The sequence below is a fragment of the Capsicum annuum genome, chromosome 3, assembly GCF_002878395.1.
Source record: "Capsicum annuum cultivar UCD-10X-F1 chromosome 3, UCD10Xv1.1, whole genome shotgun sequence".
Taxonomy (NCBI): Eukaryota; Viridiplantae; Streptophyta; class Magnoliopsida; order Solanales; family Solanaceae; genus Capsicum; species Capsicum annuum.
Window position 1 is genome coordinate 15,386,274 of NC_061113.1, and position 8,926 is coordinate 15,395,199.

The 8,926-nt window shown below is 37.1% G+C and overlaps 1 long non-coding RNA gene across 1 annotated transcript; it reads left to right on the top strand.

Moving 5' to 3' along the window:
• The first annotated feature begins 271 nt into the window (after positions 1–271).
• On the top strand, positions 272–7,853 carry LOC124897012. Its single transcript, XR_007053427.1, has 2 exons — positions 272–1,131; positions 4,604–7,853. It is a non-coding gene; the product is annotated as an uncharacterized LOC124897012 (long non-coding RNA).
• Positions 7,854–8,926: the final 1,073 nt, after the last annotated feature.

The window sequence follows — 8,926 nt, forward strand, 5'->3', positions numbered from 1 at the left end:
CCATCCCGAAAGCATTTTTACCATTTTTACTCCTATCTTACCGCGTGCCTTCACCCGTGTGATTACATCCAAAAAATACAAAATAACAACCCATAACAAAATCCCTAATAAATTTTATCTTGTTTTAATCTATCCTAACAAACTTTATCCTAACCACTAACCCACACATATACCCCCACACCCTCTATCCGTATACCCTCACCTCCCTACCCATCCTCACATTTTTGGAGGCTTCACAGAATAAATACTTGCGCAGCATATAGGCATAGGGGGGACCACTACTGATTCCCTTTTTCCATTAACAATAAATACAATATGCATTTTTCACTCATGGGCCCCACTGGAATTTTTTCACCACACAACACCTCACCATTCCCATTTTATACCAGACCTCACTAATAGATATAGAAACACAACTCTCTCCACGGGATACTCCCTCGCTGAGTACGTACAAACTCTCAAGCACCAGAATTCATAGGCACACACACCATTCTTCTCCACTTATCTTCTCCACAAAAACCACATACTCTCACTCACACAAACCAGTGAAAGAAAACAGGGGAGAGAACACTCAATTCTATTTATTCTCATATTCATGCATACACACAATCACACCTACATCTACTGAAATGGCATGACAGTAGGGAGATGGGAGAGAGAGAGATTAAGAGTGAAGAGAAAGAGAGATCAAGCTTGGGAGAGGGAGAGAGAAAAAGAGATCGAGCTCGGGAGAGAGAGAGAAAGAGAGATCGAGCTTAATTGAGAAAGAGTGGAAAGATTTGGGAGAAAAAATAGTCAGAGAAATAGAGAACATCGAGGAGAGGGGAGAACCACAAGATTCGTTGTATGTTTGACTGTTCCAGCGAATAAAGACAGTGTTGTGTCATTTTCTTTTGAGTGGATTCTTGCGAGTAGGATTAACTCTAGTGAGTTTTGGTATGCGGGTTTCTTGGTCTCTTTGGCAACTTCGATCTCATTTTGTTTGATATTTCCTCTGTCTCGGGTTTAAACCTGTTCGAGTTTACTATTCTTGATATCGAGTTGGTTGGTTAGTTGTTGGGGATTTATCGAGGATTTTACAAGCTCGGACTCTCTTAAACATTATTATCAACAGAAATCGTCTATTTGGAGGTCCAAATTCTGAACCCTACTATTTATTATTTTAGCGTGTTTGATGATATGACTTGATTGATATATTTGAATGCGTATTTGAGTTTTTCTCATAATTATCGTGTCTTGATTAGTTGAGTTTATGTCGGAATTGAGTAATTGCTGGTTTAGAATGAAATTTGAGGGCATGGATTAAAAACAGAGGAAAAAATAAATATTGATTAATTTTGGTGCATTGATAATGTTGAACATGATAGAATTATGATATATTGAAATGGATAGGCAAACGTAGGTTCGGGTAGGCAAATTTAGAAATAAATTTTCTTGTTGAATGTTTGAATATGGAATTTGAGTTGAATGGTTTGGTTTTAGTTCTTGCATTTGAAAATGTATTCATTTAATCGGGGAATGCCCCGCCATCACTTGTGTTTACTTACCGAGGAATGCCCCGACGTATCATGTATGCAAAGGAGGTTCGTGATGAAGGCCTGAGGCATCGGGTAAAGAATTGGAGTTTAGTCTAGGATTAGTTTAGAATAGGATTTATATTTTCATATTTTTCTATTTTGGGACTGCATAACTCGGACTGAACATTATATTATGGATTTTTTTGTTTTGTTGGTTTTATTGATTGTTTTGTATGCTTTTATGTGGTTTATACATTCTTAGTATCAAAATTAGCCGATATAATCCACCAAGCGACTGTGGTCGAACCACGGGATCGAGAGGTGCCTAACACCTTCCCCTCGGTCAACAAAATTCCTTAGCGGAATCTCTGTTCACAAACCAGTTTAAAGAGTCAAATCATTTTGAAAAGGATTTTCCAAAGGTGACTTGGAGACTCTGAGTTTTGAATATAAATAATCCTTTTTCAAAACAAACTTTCATCTTTTGTCACTTAATAATTAAAATATTTTTGAAACTTAAAATCTAATCTTTTTGGTCAAAAAAAGGGTGTGAAAATGTGTGTGCCACATCACTCTCCTTCCTCTTATTAAAAGTTGTAACTCATACTTAAAGTCTAAGAGACACGTCTCATCAGCCATGACTTTTCATGAAATCTGAACCATTCTTTCCTTCCTATTTAAGATCAAAATCAAACTTTCTCTTACACTTTTGAAAAGTTTATCTCATAAAGCTTATCATCTCCCAAACCATTTCCAAGAGATTTCATCATGTTTTATCTATCTCAGTTCTTACAATGTCAAATCCTCTCACATTCTCTCGAAAAGATGAGCCTATTTCATAAAAGGGATTGATACTCCCTCTATCCCTTCTGACTTTAAACTAGAGAAGTCCTTTTCCATTAAAAAGTTTACTCCTCTTTCCCTATGAGATATTTCTAGGTATTTTAACTCTTAAGTGAAAATAAAAACTCCCAATGCTCCACTCTCATAAAAGGATGATGTTGTTGAGGCCAGTTCTAACCCTAAAACTAAGTTTTCTTCAGAAAAGAAAGAAGACCTGATACGAGCCAAACGACCATCTATGCTTTTGAAGACATCATTGGATGCCAGTGCATAAAGACTCAAGACTTGGTCACCTCATGGACACAACATACATGAATTACCCATTTTGAGCATTACATAAGGTAAACCCGTGCGTGAAAGATTGCGTGGGGGCTTACCTTTGATGCCAACCCAAGACCGTAAGTGTTGAAGAATGACCCCACGGTTTTGGAGTATTGAAGAAGCACCCTTCATTGCGGGTATTTTGGGGATTACACTTGTTGGAAAGACACTCCATGGCCACCCCTTTCATAAAGGGTATTGTGGTCATTTTTATTATGTAATAAGCTAGCCTATACATAGACTTCTATTAGGTCATTTTCTCTTTAGTTTATTGATGATGATATTGTGAAAAACTACTTCTCTCATTGAGAGTGTAACACCTTTAGTGTAGGGCCTGGAAAATCCAATATTGATCTTTTCCTTAGAAACGGTGGTTTTAAGTGGAGTTGATTCCCTTAGTGGTCACCGTAAGAAGATTGGTGTTTGATTATTGCAACTTTGAGGGTCCCTTCGTTTGATATGCATGTTGGTTCTCATTGTTTCGTAAGATCTTTATGTCATCTTGCCTATCTTTACATTATTGCATTGTTGTTTTTGTTTCTTGTGTCCCATTCTCGGTTTATTGTGTGTTGCTACCATAGTTGTTTTTGTATCTTGTTCTCATTTTTCCTTGTGTTCTTGACTGGTTTTTGAGTTTCATGGTTTGTCCGCTATCATTTGGTATCAGAGCCATCATTGATTTCATTCCCACGAGATCAATCTTGGGCTTATTCACTCGAAAAATCAACCAAAAAAGTGTTAAAAAGCTGAAAAACTCAAAAATAGTAAAGCTGTCCCATTTTTGTGTTTAGGCCGAAGTTTGAAGCCTAATTTTCTTGTGTTTTTTGTGTATTTTGTTGTTTCTAGTGTTAGTCCCTTCTTCACTAACACTAATAGAGTAAAAATCTAAAATTTGAGACATTTTTTAGTTATGTTTAGATTTTGGGTAGGTTGTTGTTGTAGTTGAGGACTTGAGCTTGAGCCATGTGTTGTCGTTGTGGTTGAGAATTGGTCTTGAAATTGTGGTATTGTTATTTGGGAGATCATGTATGTTTGAAAAATTCAAAATTCATTCAATTTGGAGGTTATTTTCTTAAGATGCACTTTGAGTGTTCTTGGTGTTCTTCACCATGTTGATAAATTGTTAACCAAGAACACTCCAAATGTGTTGTTTGATCTTGAATAAAGTGGAAATAAGGTGTGTTCTTTTTTTTGGCTGGAAAAAAATTTCAAGACAACACCAAAGAAGAAAGTAGACAAAAGGCTTTCAAAAAGTGTTGTTGACAAAAAAGAGAAAGGGGCATTTTCCAAGACATACAAAAAAGGAAAAAGCCAAAAGTCTTTCATAAAGGTTTTTAGCCAAAAAGGTGCAAGGAAGGTCAAACCTTTTTTAAATTTGAAAAAGTCTCCAAGTCTTGTTTGTTCCCTACCAAAACCGAATTTCCACGCTTCCAAATTAAATTTGACCAATTCAAATTCTCAACAAGAAAAAAAAACTGCCACATCACCAAACTACCTCGTCATCGAAGTGCCACATCATTAACGTTCCAAATACCTTGAAGCTCAAATTTAGATTCTAAATTTCTTTTCTTTGTTTCATTAGTTTCATTTCTTGATTCTAATACTAATTAGCAACTAGTAATCACCTACTAGATTGTGAATTAGTTTTGAATTCATCATGTCTTCATTATATGTGTGCTTTTCTCATTTTTAATTCGTCATAATTTTTTTGTTTCAAGTCCGTAAGCTGATTTATTTTTTGTGTCTTAAGTCGATCAAATAAGAATCTATTCCGGCTGCTAAGTAGGATTGACATCTTATTGACTACCGAAGTATAAGCAACTTTCAATATTCGTCGCTCCAATTATGAGGATCATAAAGGTGAGTGCATACGAGTGTTGGTGAGGAGATTTTACCACTAATCTTGTTTGTTCATTTTGTAGGTACAAGGTATTATAAGGGAACATGTCTTTGATAGCCGCAGATTATTATGACTACTACATAGGAGACTATGATTGTAGTGAGAGATTTTATGGCTACGAAGTTGTTGGAGATTATAGTGCCTATGAAAATAGCTATGGTCAAGGCACGGACAGATTTGAGGGTTACGGTTTTCAAGGGGAAAATGAGGTGAATGAAGTGTCTAGTGCTTATGGTGAACATGGAGATGATGAAGAGCCTTGTGATGGTCCTTATGATGAAGTTGGGACGTATGCAGGTTCTTACACTTCCCAAACCGAAACTAGAATTGGTGCAAGGTATAACCGTTTCATTTGCAAAGCTTATGAGAGCTATGGTGAAGTTCACATGTGGAGTGTGAAAATTCATATTCTTCAACTTGTAGTACTTCTTATCAAGGTTGACATGGTTTGAATGGTTATACTAGTTATAGTAGAGGTTGTCCATGAGAAGAAGAGGGTATGCATCTCTAAAGTCGAAGGGTGATCATGTGCCTTACAATGTTGATCCAAGAAGGAATGTTCACTTCGGAAAGGTGATCATTTATGGGGTACTAGGATGCCTCATCATTCTAGATGATAGGTGCTATAAAAACTACATCCTTCCATCCATGGTTGATTATTGGGGTTGTTTCAATAACCTTTACTTGTTCCATATTCCTTGAACGGGTTTAAGGTTACCGAGAGGGTAAAGGTTGTCTTCTCCCAATTTAAATACCATGAGGAGGTATGGTGCGATATTTTTCCCTTGACATATGTTCATGTAAGATTAGGTGCCGATTGGTTTTCACAACATAAAGTTTCAAATGTGCAAAATTGGCCTATTGTTGTAAGAGACTAATGGGGAAATTATCTCATTACATCTATTCTGCCCAAGCCGCAAAGAGAAGTGTTCACCTACTCCAATCCAAATTACTATGAGAGACAAAAGATTTAGAGGAGTAAGGGTGTGCAAGGTGGAAATCCGAGAGTGAAAAAAAGAGAGGTTGTGAGGAGTAAAAGTGAGGGGATTGCCACCAAACCGAGCTAACTATATTTGTCCTTTTATTTCTAAGGACATTTCTTCAGGTACCAACATGGCAAGAGGGCGAGCACAAGGCCAAAGAGAAGTTGCTGCCAAAGCATGCGAGGAACCTTCACACCACAGCAAACAAAAATCTACTCAAGAACTTCAAGGTAAAATAGCTAAATCTTGCACTTTTGTGCATGTGAATGATAATTGTGTGGCTAGTATCCCATTGAGTGTGAGGTGTAGCTTGCCTATATGTGAGTCTATTGTTTCTTTGCCACTTGATGATGATGTACATGTTGTGAGTATGGATATACTAGTTTATCCTTTTGATGACTGAATCGACTCTTCTTGTAAGATCAATTTATGTCCACCTAGGTTAAAACCATTGTGTTAAATGAAAGTACATCGTCTTGTAAAATTTGTGTTGATCAACTAATGTGTGAAAATTTCCCACCACTTGAGGATGTGCGTGATGTGATTAATGAATCTCAAGTGTATAATGATGTTGAAAATATTGATCAAAGGAATAGGAGTGAACCCCTGAGCTTGCCCTTTGATTATAATATTTGCTTGGCTCATAAGGATAATCATGTGCTTGAAACATCTTTAAAACTTGATAATGAACTTTTAGAGAGTGAACTTACTTATTCTTAATCTACCTGCAGAATAGATCATGCTCTTTTTTAGATATAATGTCTTGTTTGAAGATGGTATAATCACTCCCAATGAATCTAGTGGTAAGAATGATGGTATAGATTGTCTTGAAGGCTATAGCCTATACGCTAACCCAGTATGGTGTGACAACAATCCTTCTAAAGGTGGAAATCTCTTTTTGAAAGATGAGAGTACTCTTAAGGGTAAGGAATGTGTAGTCCTTCTTGACAACCTGAGGGCAAAGGTGTCATTGACTCATTGGGGTAATATTTCTAAATGTGCATCCTTGCTTGACACGCTTGTGCTTAAATTGCATGAATCCCAACTTTTGGATGCCAAGTTGTCTATTGTTTGAAGGAAAGAGAGTGTATGTGCTTAAATTCTGTCTTCACCCATGCATGTCTTTACACTTGATTTTTTCCTATACTACTTCTTTGTCTATGATGACATCCATGCTAGTTTTGGGTTTCCATTAAGTAGAGGTAAAGGTCTTATTGGTTGGTCCACTTGTTTGAGTGACAATGCTATGTGGGATTGGTGTACTTTGAGACCAATGGTAGCACCACGTTTGAAGAGGCCACTTGAAGAGGTAATGAAACAATTGTGCTTTATGATTCCTAAGACAAGGGTAGCCTTATCTTTTGGACTTAGTGATACCATTAAAACCTTTGTAGTTTATTTATCTCTTGATACTTGTCTTAGCCATTTACTTTGTAATATTCTTACTAAACTTTTCATGACTAAGACAAAGGATTCATGGTTATATCTCGAGTATATACCACCTTGGCATGATGATGTCATTTGTTATACTAACTTTAACCCTCATGCCATGAGAAAGTTGTGCTTGCTTGTCCTTTCTTTAGTTTTGCAAGGTATGGATTCGAGGTTGAATTCTTTTCAAGAAGGGGAGGATGATACGAGCCAAATGGCCATCTATTCTATTGAACACATCATTGTATGCCAATGCATAAAGACTCGAGACTTGGTCACCTCATGGACACAAGAACATACATGGATGACCCATTTTGGGCATGACATAAGGCAAATCCGTATGTGGAAGATTGAGTGGGGGCTTACCTTTGATACCAACCTGAGACCACAAGTGTTGAAGCATGACCCCACGGTTGTGGAGCATTGAAGAATCACCCTTCATTAATGGTATTTCGGGGATTACACTTGTTGGAAAGACACTTCATGGCTACCCCTTTCATTAAGGGTATTGTGGTCATTTTTGTTATGTAATAATCTAGCCTATCTATATTCTTCTATTAGGTCATTTTCTCTTTAGTTTATTAATGATGATATTGTGAAAGACTACTTCTCTCTTTGAGAGTGTAACACCTTTAGTGTAGGGCTTGGTAAATCCAAGTTGTTAGTGTAGGACTTAGAAAAGCCAATATTGATATTTTCCTTAGAAATGGTGGTTTTAAGTGGAGTTGATTCCCTTAGTGGTCACCGTAAGAAGATTGGTGTTTGATTATTACGACTTTGAGGGTCTCTGCATTTGATATGTGTGTTGGTTCTCATTGTTTCATAAGATTTTATGTCATCTTGCCTATCTTGACATTATTGCATTGTTGTTTTTGTTTCTTGTCTCCCATTCTCGGTTTATTGTGTGTTACTACCGTAGTTGTTTTTGTATCTTGTTATCGTTTTCCCTTGTGTTCTTGACTGGTTTTTGAGTTTCATGGTTTTTCCGTTATCAATACCCCAACATTGACTACTCTAAACACCATATCTCTAAAAATTCTCCTTAGAACAACCCCTCCATAGACCAAACTTCCAACCAACCAGTTCCTTCAGACCAAGATTTGAACTTTTCCTCCAAAATCCCTTCTCCTCAAAAGTTACTCTCCTAGTAAATAGAAGTGCATTCATTGATGAGAACTTATTTGAAGACTTACCAACCTCCAAGAGAACCTCTTTCAACATTCAAGCCATAAGTGAGGAGATTGGGGTGCAAGGTCTCACTACCTTGAGTGCAGCAACCCCTAGGTAGGACACACACCCCAGCTACACTATTCACGAGAAGGCAAAATGATCCTCGTAAGAATTATGATGATGAAAATGTGGTACTTCCCCCTATTCTTGATCTTTCTGGTGGTGATAAAGATTCTACTAACAGTGATGATGATAGATCCATGTCTTGGAAAATATCTAAGAAAGGATCATCTTCTTCTACCAAGGCTTCCTCTGGAACAGTCAAGCCATCAAGGACCAGGTCAAGTCCTAGGTATCTGATGAAGGAAGCCTTGGAGAAAAATAAAAGTAATACCAATAAGGGAACGATGGAAAAGAAAAGGGTATAGACATAATTGAGTCAGTTGTAAAAAGGATAGTAGAAGTGAAGCATATTGATAAAAACACTAAAAGTGATCCTGATGATAGTAGGGATAGTGATTATGATAGTCTTCCTAGAAGTTTGCCAGATGATAATGATGACAGTATGTTTAACAGTGATGATATTGACTCTAATGTAGAAAGAGGTGTGGTTTCTTAGAGCCAAAGTGAAAGGAAAAGGAATAGTCTCTCCAAAGAAAGGGGAAGGTGTCCTGTTGAAAAAACCAATGTCAAAATCCACTGGTAAAAGAAAAAGGTCAGCAAAGGTTGGTGACAAGGGACCAGGTCCTAGTCCCAAGTTA